This window comes from Meriones unguiculatus, chromosome 3 (assembly GCF_030254825.1).
Source record: "Meriones unguiculatus strain TT.TT164.6M chromosome 3, Bangor_MerUng_6.1, whole genome shotgun sequence".
Lineage (NCBI taxonomy): Eukaryota > Metazoa > Chordata > Mammalia > Rodentia > Muridae > Meriones > Meriones unguiculatus.
Window position 1 is genome coordinate 117,683,295 of NC_083351.1, and position 16,289 is coordinate 117,699,583.

Sequence of the window (16,289 nt, forward strand, 5' to 3'; positions counted from 1 at the left end):
CCGAGAATAGATTAAAAAAAAATGTGGTACATTTACACAATGGAGTAATAATCAGCTGTTAAAAACTGGCATCAAAAACTTTTCAAGAAAATGGATGGAACTAGAAAGTTATCCTGAATGAGGTAACCCAGAATAGGGAAGATAAAATGGTATCTGTTCACTTATCACAGGATGTTAGTCACTAAGTAAATTATAATCAAGCCTAAATCTGTAGTCCCAGAGAGTTTAAATAAAGAGGAGAAGTCTAGGTGGATCACAGTGACAGTTTTGAGAGGAAGAGATAGAATACATTTAATACACTTGGGGATAGGAAATTGGGGGAATCAGACAGGAAAGAAAATGGGTAGAGGAGAGACTGCAGGGGATAGATGGCTGAAATTGGGAGTAGTGGCATTTGGGGTGGTGTGGAAACCTAATTCAGTGGAAAGTATCTGGAATGCATTCAGGTGATCCTCATAGTAATATGTCTTGCCTAGAAAACATACTAAGGCAATTGCGGGAGGAGTCCAGAACTTATGGGAGTAAACAAACCATGTCTGACTTGATCTAAGACCCACTCCCTGAGAAGGAACTCATACTACACACTACCTGTGTAACCAAGAACTAGAGACTAAATAATCTAGAAACATAGGGTAAAACAAAACACCACTGGTCTAAAAAAAGGTAAAAATATCAATTATTTGATTTTTAATGATATTCCATCATATTCCTATAACAGTGTTTCTCCAGTCATCATCAGCAAGGATTCCTCTAGCAATACATGTGAGAAAAATGCAGAGACCTACAGCCAGTCATTTTGCTGAAAAGGAGTCTAAATGGGATGTCTCTATTAAATCCCTCCTGTATGAGCTCAGGGAATCCCACAGAAGAGGAAATGGCAAAAATGTAAGAAAGAGCCAAAGTAGATAAACACAAGTAGAATAAGCAATAAACTAAGCTAGGCACATATGAGCTCACAGAGACAGATGCAGCAATCATAGAGCCTACAGAAGTCTGCTAAAGGTCCTCTGCATGTATATTAGAGCTATTTTTTGTTGTTATATAAACGTAGGTTTATTGGGAGCAGCTAGAGAGGGGAGGGTTATATAGTGAAGGGCCTCTGGGAGAGAAGCCTTACCCTTAGGTGGAGGGCAGGGAATGGCAGCCACACCCTGCAGCAAGGAGAAATTTCAACACCCCATCCATTTGTTGATAATACATGGATGATGGGTGAAGAATCTTCTCTGGTTACTTTGGCTAACAGCATTGATTTTGGGGAGTGGAGCAAAAAGCTGGAATGTTGGCCAGATCATAAGAGCAGGATGTTCTATTTGCTGTCCAGTATCTTTGATGCCATCTGTGGCTAGGAAACCACAGGTCCAACTGATTTAGTCTGTGAGGTTTAGGCCCGAGCACCTGAGTTCTGGATGCAACACTTGAGGAAACAGGATTCTGGAACATATATGTGTTAGGAACAGTAGATAAAGTGAAGGAGTTTAGCTTTTAGGCTCATGGTAGTGGTAGCTAGAGGAGGGGAGTCCCAAAACCATGGGAGGAATTACACCCTCAGGAAGAGGTAGGCTTTGAAACAGGTTGTTGATTGACGGTTCTTATCTAAAACATGACCTGTAAATTGCAGTGAATCTCCTGAAGCTTACAAGAATCTTTTTTTAATTAAATTTTTGTGTATTTTTTACAATAATTACAATTTTCTCACTTTGTTTCTCAGCTGTAGCCTACTCCCTCTTTCTCTCCCAATCCCACCCTCTCTCCCTTATCTCCTCATATGCCCCTCTCTAAGTTCACTGATAGGGGAGGTCCTCCTCCCCTTCCATCTGACCATAGCTTATCAGGTCTCTTCGGGACTGGCTGCAATGTTCTCTTTTGTGGCCTGGCAAGGCTGCTCCTCTCTCATGGCAGGATGTGTGGGTCAAAGAACCAGCCACTGAGTTTATGTCAGAGACAGTCCCTGTTCCCCTTACTTGGATACTGAGATTTCATGGGCTACATCTGAGCAGGAGTTCTAGGTTATATCCATGTATGGTCCTTGGTTGGGGAATCAGTTTCAAAAAAGACCCTGAGCCCAGATATTTTGTGGTACATTTGCACAATGGAATACTACTCAGCACTTAAAAAAAGGAAAATATGAAACTTGTAGGCAAATGGTGGGACCTAGAAAAGATCATCCTGAGTGAGGGGGTCCTAGAAGCAGAAAGACACACACAGTATATACTCACTTATAAGTGGGTACTAGATATAAAAGATAAGATAAAGGTACTAAAATCTGTACACCTAAAGAAGCTAAAGAAGAAGGAGGACCCTGGGAAAGATGATCAATCCTCACTTAGAAAAACAAATGGGATGGACAGTAGAAAAAAGAGAAAACAGGAAACAGGACAGGAGCCTACCACAGAGGGCCTCTCAAAGACTCTACCCAGCAGTGTTTCAGAGCAGATGCTGAGACTCATAACCGAACTTTGGGAAGAGTGCAGAGAATCATATGAAAGGAAGGGGAGTTAGTAAGACCTGAAGAGGACAGGAGCTCGATAAGAAGAGCCACAGAACAAGAATCTTTTTAAGTTTACAAAAAAGACAATTTGGCTTGGGAGACAATTTAAAATTTGATTGATGTTAAAGCTCTGAACAGTCTTTTTTAAATTCCTTCTTAAATTTATTTTTTAATTTATTAAAATTTATTCACTTTGTATCTCAGCTGTAGCCCCTTCCCTAATCCCCTCCCAATCCTGCCTTTCTTCCCTCTTCTTGTCCCATGTCCCTTCCCCAGTCCACTGATAGGGGAAGTCCTCCTCCCCTTCTATCTGACCCTAGCCTATCAGGTCTCACCAAAACTGGCTGCATTATCTTCCTCTATAGCCTGGTATGGCTGCACCCCCCCACTCCCCTCAGAGGAAGGTGATCAAAGTATGAGCCACTGAGTTCATGTCAGAGACAGCCCCTGTTCACCTTTCTAGGGAAACCCCTTGGAGACTGAGCTGCCATGGGCTACATCTGTGCAGGGGTTATCTTAATATGAAAACAGTAGCATAGTGGTGGGAAGAGTTTTTATATCCCTGAAATTACTTTCTTTTCACCAACCTTAAAACACCTTCTCAGACCCTCAAATACTTTAACAGATGCTAGAACTTACCTAAACTGTACATTTTTGAAAGGGCAGGTGAAGCCTTTGTTTCTGCTGTTAAACTCACCAGACCTGAGAAGAATAAACTACCACAGGAAGCATAATCCAAGTGGATTACATATTCATTAATATGACAGAGGTTTACCCATTATTCAGACAACCTTCCCATTAGGCTTCTTTGGTGTCCTGGCTCTTGTGGGTACAAGTGATTCCTAGGGCAGCAATCAGGCCTTTCTATGTTAAGAGGTATTTGGGAGAATGGTCAATCTTATTTTGTTTAGGCAAAATGGGGCAGTCAGTTTTCCCCCACCCTTTCTCCCCCTTTATTACTTTCCTTCCCTCTCTCTCCCTTTTCACCCAAAGCGCACTCCCCTTCCCCTCCTTCCACCCCTGCTGCTCCAAGTAAACTTGCATTTATATAATATAGCTTCGTCTCTCTATTAGCTCATTTTATTTAATCAATTGTCTGGTGCCTGTGACTCGGGGCATATTGAACCGCACAAACTGGACTTTGTGGGGCTACTTCCTTCACCTTATAGTTCTCCAGCGATCAGCTTCAAACCCGAGAGAAGGTGATTACACAGCCCAGAGACTCAGCAACATGGGGACAAACGGCTTCTCTCCTCTGACCTCCCTCTCAGCCCGAGGCAACTTTGGATTCAGTAAGTACCCTGCCCTCCAGCTGCTGGCAAGAAGTACAAAGTGCCTCTTCAGGGGTTCATGACCTCCAGACTCTTCTGTGAAGACATGGTCACTGGAGTACAGTCCCTCTGAACAAAGCCAAGCCAAAGTAATCTCGCTGCTTTTTCCAGATTATTATTTGGGGCGCCACTTCCATAATCTTGGGATTCTGGCAAAGGCTGGAAAAATGGGTGCTTCCGGGTTTAAATCTCCCAGACACATTGGAAATTTTCAAAACTATCTGTAGAGGTTTTTGGTTTTTGCTTTCACCCCTCCCCGTCTTTTACATTCTGGGGCTGTGTCTGCACATTCAACTCCAGGTTCTCCCTACCCCATCTTGACTATACCCCACACCCACGCAAGATCTTGAAGCTTGGCAGCAGCTGGGTCAGCGGGTATAACACCAGTGATCCAATTTTACATTTCCCGCTTCAGGTCACTTAAAACATGTGGCTGATCGCCAAATTGGTTTTGCATAAAGGGGGTTGATCCATGGCTTTGTTGCCATCTTTTAAGCTTGTACTGTTCAGTCTGTGATGATGCTATGTGATAGAATCTGCTGGATTGCCAGGTTATGAACTCTATCTATCACTGTAAATTTTCCTTTGATTCTAGTTCAAAAATATATTTAGAGTCATGCTAAAAACATTGATTAAGCTTTACTTAGTCTCTAGTTGTATGTTTTCAGGGTTAAGGATAGGTAACTATACAGTGAAAGTTGGTTTAGCTCAGCTGTACTTAGCAGATAGATCATGGTCCTCAAACCTGTCAGAAAATCTGAAGAATAATACATTGAAATGCTTAATAATAATAAAAAAAGCTTAATATGACAGAGACCCCAGCTTCTAGCCATTAGCCCAAGGCCTTCAGGAAGATTTGGGCACAATGACAGATGATCACCACCATTGTGCTCCTGGGCAAGCCTGAGCCAACTTGCCTGCTGCTAAGGCCCTGCCGGAACTGTGGATATTATAGCTATTAATTTAGTATATTTATTGGATTCCTGAATGTGAGAACCAGTAGGTCTCTGGTATTTGTGCCTTCTCCTGGCACAGTTTTCCTCCTGTTCAATTTCCATCTCCAACTTCATTATAATTGTTTTTGCTTCATCTTACTATACTGTACTTTGCTGTTAACACTTACAAGCCTGTTATTTGTTTGTTTGTTTGCTTGCTTTTCTAATGAGAGACTAAAGGGAATGAATCTATAATGAAGGGAAAGTAAGCAGGAACTGGGAAGAACAGAGAGAGGAGATACTATAATCAAGATATATAATATGAGAAAAATCTATCTTCAATATTTGAGAAAATAATAATGATAACAAAACAAACATTATACTAATTTAATAAGCATATTTTAGTTTGTTTATTTTACTACCACAGTGTAATTTATTTTAATACCACAGTGCATTTATCTGTCTAATGTTTCATTTTAATAAAAAATGTTTAAAAATAAATGAAAAAGAAAAATTAAAGCCTAGTTGTCCCCTAATTACAATCTTTTGAAAGTTATTTGTACTATCTTTTTAGTCTTTGATATATGGGGGCAATATCTGCTGTTTCAATTTGCTTCTTAGAAAGAACTCCAAGCTATGGCTTTAAATTGTATCAAAATGGTTAATTATTCATAAAACCACACATTAATATACTCAGCCATTGACTGTATTAGATTTGTGATTTTCTAAATCTCTGTATATATACTAATAAGCCATAAAAGCTTTATTGTTTTTTCCAAAAATTATAACACACATGATGCTTTTTGTTGATCTCTAACTAGGAATCACATTTCAATGTTGAAGAACATTGTGCCTTTCTGGTCTTCTTTCCCAGTGACATGAACTCAGTGGCTGATTCTTTGATCACCTCTCCCTGAGGAGGAAGCAGCCTTACCAGGCCACAGAGGAAGATTATGCAGCAAGTCCTGATGAGACCTGATATGCTATGGTCAGATGGAAGGGGAAGAGGACCTCTCCTATTATTGGACTTGGAGAGGGACATGGGAGGAGATGAGGGAGGGAGGATGGGATTAGGAGAAAATGAGGGAGGGGGCTACATTGGAATAAAAAGTGAATAAACTGTAAATAATATTTTTCAAAAAAAAAAGAGTAGCTTCCAATGCTGTGCGACTAATTTGCTGCATTGTGATCTTCAACACAATAAGAAAAGCACCTTTAAAATCTTAGTTTCTTGCTGGGGGTAGTAAGCATAAGCTTGTAATCCCAGCACTCAGGGAGATAGAGGCAGGTGGATTTCTGTGAGTTCAAGGCCAGACTGGTCTACAAAGCAAGTCCAGAACAGCCAAGGCTTCACAAACAAACCCTGTCTCAGAAAAAACAAACCTCCCCCCCACACAAAAAAGCTTAGTTTCAAAACAGCACATCATTTGAGATTGTATGACATGTTTAGGTAATTATGAAAAGAACACAGAAAGCATAATTTTGTTTAATTAGAAGAAGATATCAGAAGATGGAAAGATCTCCCATGCTCATGGGTTGGCAGGATTAATATAGTAAAAATGACCATCCTAACAAAAGCAATCTACAGATTCAATGCAATTCCCATCAAATTACCAACACAATTCTTTACAGACCTTGAAAGAAAAATTCTCACCTTCATATGAAACAACAAGAAACCCAGAATTGCTAAAACAATTATCTACAGTAAAAGATATTCAAGAGGTATCACCATCCCTGATCTCAAGCTGTACTATAGAGCAACAATACTAAAAACTGCATGGTACGGGCATAGAAACAGACTGGTGGATCAATGGAATTGAATAGAAGACCCTGACATAAATCCACACACTTATGGACACCTGATTTTTGACAAAGATATCAAATCCATTTAGTGGAAAAAAAGACAGCATCTTCAACAAAATGGTGCTGTTCTAACTGGATGTCTACATGTAGAAAAATGCAAGTAGATCCATACTTATCACCCTGAACAAAACTAAATTCCAAATGGATCAAAGACCTCAATATAAAACTAGACACACTAAACCACTAAGAAGAAAAAGTGGGGAATACCCTTGAACTCATTGGCACAGGAGACAACTTCCTGAACAGAACACCAACAGCACAGGCTCTAAGAGCAACAATCAATAAATGGGACCTCATGAAACTGAAAAGCAAAGGACACTGTCCTCAGAACAAAACAACAGCCTACAGATTGGGAAAGGATCTTCACCAACCCTATATCTGACAAAGGGCTAATATCCAGTATATATATAGAACAAAAGAAGTTAAACAGCAAAAAATCAAGTAATACAATTAAAAAATGGATAAACAGAGCTAAACACAGAATTCTCTGCAGAGGAATATGGAATGGCAGAGAAACACTTAAAGAAATGTTCAACCTCATTAGCCATCAGGGAAATGCAAATTAAAATGACCCTAAAATTTCACCTTACACCCATCAGAATGGCTAAGATCACAAACTCAAGAGACAACACATGCTGGAGAGGTTGCAAAGAAAGGGGAACCCTCCTTCACTGCTGGTGGAAATGTAAACTTGTACAACCACTCTGGAAAGCAATCTGGCACTTTCTCAAGACAACTAGGAATAGTGCTTCCTCAAGATCCAGCTACACCACACCTAGGTATATATCAAAAATATTCTCAAGTAAACAATAAGGACATTTGCTCAACCATGTTTGTAGCAACCTTATTTGTAATAGCCAGAAGCTGGAAACAACCCACATGTCCTACAATGGACAAATGGATACAGAAATTGTGGAACATCTACACAATGGAATATTACTCAACAATAAAAAACAAGGAAATCATTAAATTTGCAGGTAAATGGTGGTATCTGGAAAAGATCATCCTGAGTGAGCTATCCCAGAAGCAGAAAGATGCACATGGTATATACTCACTCATATAGACATATAATATAGGATAAACCTACTAAAATCTGTACACCTAAAGAAACCAATCAGGAGGGAGAACTCTTGCTAAAATGCTCATTTCCTACCCAGAAAAGCAAAGAGGCTGGACATCAGAAGAAGGATAAAAGAGGGAACAAGTCAGGATCCTGACACAGAAGACCTCTGAAAAGCTCTGCCCTGCAGACTATCAATATAGATACTGAGACTTATGGGCAACATTTGGGCAGAGTGCAGGGAATCTTATGAAAGAAGTGGGAAACGGTAAGATCTGGAGAGGACAGGAACTCCACAAGGAGAGCAACAGAACCAAAATATCTGAGCAGAGGGGTCTTTCCTGAGACTGCTATTCCAACCAAGGACTATGCATGGAGATAACCTAAGAGCCCACACAGTTGTAGCCCATGGCAGTTCAGTATCCATGTGGGTTCCATTGTAATAGGAACAGGGACTGTCTCTGACATGAACTGATTGGCCTGCTCTTTAATTACCTCCCCTTGTGGGGGAAGCAGCATTACCAGTCCACAGAAGAAGACAATACAGCCACTCCTGATGAGACCTAATTGACTAAGATCAGAAAGAAGAAAAAGAAGTCCTCCCTTTTCAGTGGACTTGGGGAGGGGCATGCATGCAGAGGGTGGAGGAAGAGAGGGATTGGGATGGGAGGAAGGAGGGAACCACAGCGGGGATACAAAGTGAATAAAGTGTAATTAATAAAGAAAAAAAAATGAAAAAAAATAGAGAGAATGAAAAAAGAAAAGAAAAAAATACTAAATATTTACTAACAATTATACATCGAAAGCAAACATATTCCTAGAACAAATTTTATTTTGTTACATGTTTTTACATGAATATTTAATATGGTATAATTGATTCATTCATGTGTCCTAAATATTTCAATGTACTTCAATGTTTTTAAACACACACAAATAGTTTTGCTTCAAAAGACCTATGCAAAGGTGACCATCATATCATTGTTTCATGTAGTTTCATGCAGATAGGAAAACTTTTATAATTTAAATTTATTTGAATCACTAACAGAAAACTAAAAATTGTTTCATTCAACAGTTGCATAAAATAAAATAAAAATAATACTGGTGAAAAATACAGATGCAGAAGGATCGATTTTAACTGACTTGGTTTTAAACTTCCGTAAGTGGTGGACTTCAGACAGAGGCACTAAGAAGAGCAAATCAGTTCTTCACCAGTCTCATGAGCTTCGAGATAACCCAGGTATTACGTTTTCTAGTCTTTGGGCTCAGAGGACCATCACATTCCTGACTCATCATAGAAGTTGAAGTTAAGATAATCTATCCCTGGGGTCAGAAGTTAGAGATGGTGAATAACAATTATTTACTTTGATTTTTCTATCTTTCTTTCTTTTTAACATTTATTAATTTATTTGTTTAGTTTCCTTTATATTTTTTTTTATAATTTATTCACTTTGTATCCCAGTTGTAACCCTCCCTCATCTCCCTTAGTCCCACATTCCCTCCTTCTTCTCCCATATCCCCCTTCCCTAGTTCATTAATAGCAGAAGTTCTCCTCCCTTTCTATCTGACCCTTAGCCTCTCAGGACTCAACACTGCCTGGATCATCTTCCTCTGTGGGCTGGCTAGGGGAAAGTGAGTTTCATGTTCTAAATGATATTTTCATGAAGAATCAATTGTGCTAAGGTCTAGGGCCATACTAAGACCTGGGTCTTTTTGCAGCATCAGTCCCAACTTGATGTGACCAATAATAACTGAGGAGAGCAACAGAACAACAACAACAACAACAACAACAAAAAGTCTGGGCACAGGGATCTTTTCTGAGACTGATACTACAACCAAGGACCACGCAATGAGATGACCTAGAACCCCTGCACAGTTGTAGCCCATGGCAGCTCAGCCTCCAAGTGAGTTCCCTAATAATGGGAACAGGGACTGTCTCTGACATAAACTCTGTGGCTGGCTTTTTTATCACTTCCCCCTGACGGGGGTGGGGGTGACAGCTTTACCAGGCCACAGAGGAAGACAATGCAGCCAGTCCTGATGAACCCTGAATGGCTAGGGTCAGATGGAAGGTGAGGAGGACCTCCCCTATCAGTGGAATGCAGGAGGGGGATGGGAGGAAAAAAGGAAAAGAAGTCAGGATTGGGAGGGGAAGTGGAAGGTTACTACAGCTGGGATACAAAGTGAATAAACTGTAATTAATAAATTAAGAAGTGAAAAACCTATAAAGAAAAAAAAGACCCTTTCAACATCATAAGATTAAATAAACCTTTCGTGTTGTCATTTTGACACTGTGATTAAAATCATTAACATAGTCATTGAGCAATACAAGTTATTCATGCAGAGGAAATAACAAAGCAAAAGAAAGAATAATTTCAATAATTATGATAAGGAACTTGTGAAGTGGAAGTTTCTGTTTTGTTTGTTTGTTTGTTTGTTTTGTTTTTTTTTTTGTTGTTTTTTGAAGACTCGCCTTTGTCATACGATGTTTTGCAGCAATCTGGGCATGTGATATTTTGTGGGGGTTGGCTTGTGAGAGGGCACTTGATATTTTGCTGTGAGCTCACTCATGTGAGGGGAAGGATTTTGACCAGTTGAGAATATCTGTGAGAGGATTTTGAGGAGAGGAGATATATAGAAGCCCATGCACAGTGAGGCTTTGCTTTTTGGATTGAAACTGCTGTGCTGATCTTCATGCTTCCACACTTGACTTTGCAGAGAGAAATTTTCCAGAGAACTTCTCAGGGCAACCCAACTGAGTCTTACAGCTTTCCCTGACTTGTCCTGCTGATTCATGTTGCTGCTTGGTGTTGGCCTTTGGACTGGACTACTGGTACCCTGACAACTGAGTTTGGTAATCCCCTAAGGATCAATGGATCCTACTCAGCAGCAAGTAGATAAAAGAGGTCTATAGCCCTTTTCCCTACTATTCTCCTATCTAAGGTCTGTTGGGTTGGTTGGAATGGAGGTAAAGGTGTTTAAGAACACCAAATAAAGTAGGTTTGGTAAAAACAAACAAACAAACAAAAAACCTAAGCCTACAAACTTGCTTTGATAAAGAGCTAGCTTTATTTTGTAAAATCTTTCATTTTGGTAAAGATATCATCAATGTTTTATATGATTTTTCTGAATATATAGTACTTAGATTTAGGATATATAAATACACCATACTCAGATTGACATTTTGGTTTATTCTGTTAATTTAAAGAAGAAAAACTTTCATTTATATGAATCATACTTTATGATAGCCTTGAGTAAGAAAATCTATGCCTGTTATGAGTTAGTAAGTATCTAGAAAATAATCCTGGAAATAAGTATTAAGTAATGACAAGATGACATATGACAAAACCAGTTAAAACATATCTTTGGACGTATATGTGCATGCCCATGTATGCATGTGTTGTACTGGAATATCAAATATTAAACATCCAACACTGATCATAAAATGAGAACTGAAACAGCATGCTATCAGTTCACCCAAATGCTCTGGCAAGAACAATTTTTTAGGATAAGTCAGATATAAGGATTTCTGACTCTAAATAGTACTCCTTTGGAAAGACACTTTTCACAATGTCTGCATTAGCATCTTTGTTATTTATATATTAGGCAATATGTACAAATATGAGAAATAAGTTTGTATGAACTATATTAACAAACAGGTCATATATGTGACCAATATTCCACATGGAGGATGTAAATTCAGAAAAATTCATGTTGTTATACTTCCCTGTAGAAATAACAGATCTTGGCACATAATAGGCACTCAGCTTATTTCCGCTGAATGTCTCAGTGAAGATTCATTGCTAGAACAGAGATACATATTTAGGAAAACAAGTAAAAACTTAAAATAAAATAAAATGGCTCTTCACAATAAATTGTTGTGCCACCTTACTCATTAAGATGAGAAAAAAATTTAAAAACCATTAAAAATTTAAGTATTTCAATTAAGGAATTATTCATTGTGTCACATATCATAAATATTGCTTTTTTAATCACAGTCAAACGTTAAGAAATAAAACATAATTGACTGCTGCTTTTATTTAGTGCCTGTGTTTTATCCTTCCACAGAAGGTACAACAAAGCAATGTCTTTAAACAGGAGAATATAACAATAAATTCTAATCATTTTTGTTTTGTGGATATTCTCGATTGCATTGTTGGAGCCTCAGCATCTCTTCTACCTTAAGAAATATATATATTCTCAGTTTAGCAACATTATTTAAAAAATCATAATTTTGTCAATTTGACAAACCTGTTCAATTAGTCTGATAGAATATGTTAGCTACCATGTGCTCTTGACTAATCAGTCTATTAATTATCAATCAGATTGTCATTCAAGCAAAGTGGTGGGGGATGAGCTCGAAGGCAATCACTTGGGAATGGAATGATCTCCCTTACACTCAGCTGTTCTCCTGCACAGGAGGCCATGGCGTCCAGCCGGAATGGCACTATCCAGAAGCTCCACTTTAACAAGGATTGGCAGAGGGGAGTGGACACTTGGTTCAACCAACCACACGCAAGATCTGCAGATGCAAAGCCTAGCAGGCGAAAGAGCACTGCATTGCGTCTTGTCCTGTGTCCTGAGCCCTAATGTTGGGTACCAAGGTTGGAGTCTGAACTCCTGATAGCTGGTATCCATAAAAAATGGCTTGTACCATCCGCATCCGTGGCTCCAAGAAGGCAAAGGAAACCCAGTGAGTCACTACAGCCCAATGTGCAGCACTGCAACGAGTACATGTAATTTTCTCTAGGAAGCCTTCCGCTCCAGAGAAGGGAAATAGTTCTGCTGAAGTGATGTGCACCCAGAATGTCTACATAAAGGAGAAAGCCGGAATCATCACAGAAGCAGAGAAGAACTTCAGGGCGTTTGTCAGTCTTTGCATGGCCTGGGCCAATGCCAGACTCTTTGGCATCCAAGCAAGAAGGTCAAACGGAGCTGCAGAGCAAGATTTTGAAAAGAGAAAGTAATGTGCCGTTGGAATGCTGCATAAAGAATCTTTCTGGAAAGCGCTCCTCCCAGACCCTTTTGCCCAAGCTCCTCTTTCCCTCTGTTTCTCTTCAGAAAAGACTGTGCCTACAAGCAAAAACAACCAAACATGAAAAAACAAAATATAACAAGACAAGGCAAAAGCCCTTATATTGAGGCTAGAAAAGGCAACCTAATAGGAGAAAAGGAGTCCAAGAGCAAGCAGAAGTGTGAGAGACACACCTCCTTCCACTGGTAGCAGTATCACAGAAGCATCAAGCTAACAGTTATAACATTTATGCATGGTGGACAGTGTAGATCCATGTGGGTACTGTGCTTGCTGCTCAATCTCAGTGAGCCCATATGAACCCTGCTTAGTTGATTCACTGGGTCAGGTTCTCAGGTTCTCCTGGTGTCCTCCATTCCCTCTAACTGCTACAATCTTTCTTCTCTTCTGTGGTCTTCCCTGAGCTCTGAGGGGGGGGAGGGGGGATCCAATAGGAATCTCCAACTTAGACTTTCTCTCTCTTCATAATGCCTGGTCTCTGCATCTCTACTCCTAACTTCTGCCAGAGGAAGCCTTTCTGAAGATGATGATATTTTTTTGCTAGTCATGTTTGGTTCTATCCAGCATGTGTGAGCTTTCCAGTCTCTGCTTACTAACCATCCAGGCAGAGAAGGGCATGGTCTCCCACTTTTGGTGTGGGCCTCAAGTTAAACCAAACATTGACCTGTGTCAATGTTGCCCCAGCACATCTTAAGGTCAGGGTAGACTTTGGGTTGAGGGTTTTGTGGCTGAATTGGTGTCCAGATTTCTCTTTCCACTGCTTGCAGAGAACCTTTCCGCATCAAAGACACTAGAATGCAGGGGTGAAGTCTCCTCACCTGTATCAGTTCCACCACTACACCTCTCTACATGCAGTAAGCTGTATTGGGCACTGCCGTCAGTTCTCATACAAAGACCCTCTCTCTGTCCTAGCATCAATCTGGGTTGTCTAGGGATCTGTATAAGATCCTCTCAACCAACAACTCAACTGATTTCAACACAGTGCCACTACTGGACACCTTGCCTGGCTACAAAAGATAGTAGTTTAGACTCATATTCTGCATTAGTAGGAGTCCTCATAGGGACACACCCAGGCATTCCAGGAAGTTACCACTGAGCTAGGTTTTCCCCCAATTCCAGAAGTCTCCACATTCTCTCCTTTGATCCCTTTCTGCATACTTGATCATGTCCACTTCTGATCCCACCTACGCCAAGTCCATAAAAAAGGGAATAAATGACATCATGAGTTTAAATTGATTATGACAATAGCTTTCACATACAAGTTCTTAAATGTTTGTTACAGATAAGAGATAAAACATACACATTGATCAATTGAATAGTTAACAGTCATTTATTAATATTAGAAACACACATTTGGAGTTTTATTTCATAGAGTAAATTTTTGGTGTGTGTGTGTTATATGGGTGCTTTATAAATAATCTGCATTCACGTACTAAGTCAAAAGCCTTAAGGAAAGAAATATCAATATCTTTGTGTCTATACTACAGAGAAGTGTTACTTGATACATGCCTATCTCCATCTATACATTTGAGTTTCCTGCTTCATTTCTTTCTTATATTATTGAAAATTTTTCACACAATATTTTTTGATTCTGCTTTTTTCTTCTTCCAAATCCTCCTAGATGTTTTACTCTTTTCCATCCATCAAACTACGCTCCATTTTTGTAACTAAATGAACTGAAGACAAAAGTTTTGCTGAATGTTACTAAATGCTGTGAGTCAAATTCAGGGCAGAAACAGTTACTTGTGTAAACAGTTTCCTAAAGTTCACATATGAATCCTAAATCTCTTTCAGTGGGTATACTACTGCAGGTGTGAAACAGCTGAGATGGCAGAAGTTTGCTCTAATGGGCACATTAAAAACAATGTGTTGATGAGAGGAAAAAAAAGAGTGCTATTTTAGTGTATTGGGTAGGTATCTTTCTGAAAATCTCTATTTCCCATTTGAATCAGAGTTGGTTGAAATTGGCTATTTAAAATATGCCCAGATCTGCAGACAGAAAGTTCCACATCAGAGACCATAGCAAAGAAATAACTTTATTCAAAAGGTGTGCAGCTTTCAGAAAGGAAAAGAGGCAGCAAGAACAAAGAATAAAAGCCAAGACTCTGAGCACTTCAACAGTGCCCAGCAGTGTATACAGATGTACAAACAGCAGGAAAATAGTGAGAGATAATCAATAAAGACAGTGCCTAAACATCAGGATAAGGCAAGGCCAGTTAACAATTAGAAGGGAGAAATACAGACACTCACAAAATGGCGTGGAAGTATTAAAATGTGTTCCAATAATCCTGATGATGCTACCTGAACCAATTAAAATCAGAATCTGGTGTAAACAGAACTATGAATATGCAAATAGTCATTAATGCGTGAAGAACTGGAATCAAATAAGGAATATTTTGATTAGAAATATGAGATATACTAATCCATCAAATTATTTTATAATTCTTAGTAAAAATTAATATTCAGAATAATTTCTTGATCATCTATTTACTTTTCTTCCCTTTTTCTTTATTTCAGTTACTTCATGTATTCATTTCTTACTTCCATATGCACGCCCATTTTCAGCTAGTACAGCAATTAAATAATAATTCATTAGTTCTCAGGTATGGTGTTCTATATTACATATGCACATTTAAACATTTCTTTTATAGTGGCATATATCAACTTAAAATGATTTCTAATAATTCAAAATTCTACTCCATGTATATTCATATATTAAATGCCAATGTCATTAATTATCTGTTATTTGAAACTTAATTATAGATAATTTTCTTTTATTAAGATTATTTTACTTTGAAACTTATCTACTCATCAAGTCAATGTATTTAGTTACTTGCCAACATTATTCTAAACTTTCCATTTTGAATACAGGATGCTAGAGAGAATAGGAGAATAAAAATTCCATAGAAAATCAATATTCATAGTTATAATAAAGTAATATTATTTCCCCAGATTCTTGTTGGTTTATAATGAGTATTATATCTGTTTTTTATCGTGTGTGTACACATATTTGAATGATAGCAAACATATTATTATATTATACATACATTTATAAAATTGCTCTAATTGAAATCATCAAATAATGAGGGTCAAAGAGCTGCAACATCTCTTTAAAAAAGTTTCCATTATCAGGAATGGTTTACATCTTATTGAATTATTGGCCATTGTGTACAGATGGGAGTTACCAAACAATCTAGACTGTCATCAAGGCTATATAGGTTGTTCTCAAAAAACTGATGGCAAGGATACCTATTGCTGAAGAAAGTGTCAACTAGACTCATTGAACATGGGGAAGTCGAGCTGATATAGGAATAACCTTACTCAATGAACATGGGGAAGTCACGTCAGCCTTTACTCTAACATGTACTATTGTATTTAGTGCAGAAAGGAACTCTGCACTTCACCAGAGGATAAACTTAATCATCATGCCAGCCACAAACTCTTTGATCTGCAATTCTGTCCTGTATTCAAGATCTGCTAGGGCAATGGTGGCACAAAGCTTGTATGAGTAACCAGAAAATATGTGACTTGAATTAAGGCTGTTCTGTGAGATGGAATAGATGCTCAACACATCTTGGATGGA

The 16,289-nt window shown here is 38.7% G+C and overlaps 1 pseudogene; it reads left to right on the top strand.

The window, feature by feature from the left end:
- Positions 1-12,099: 12,099 nt before the first annotated feature.
- On the top strand, positions 12,100-12,641 carry LOC110539606 (large ribosomal subunit protein eL13-like; annotated as a pseudogene).
- Positions 12,642-16,289: the final 3,648 nt, after the last annotated feature.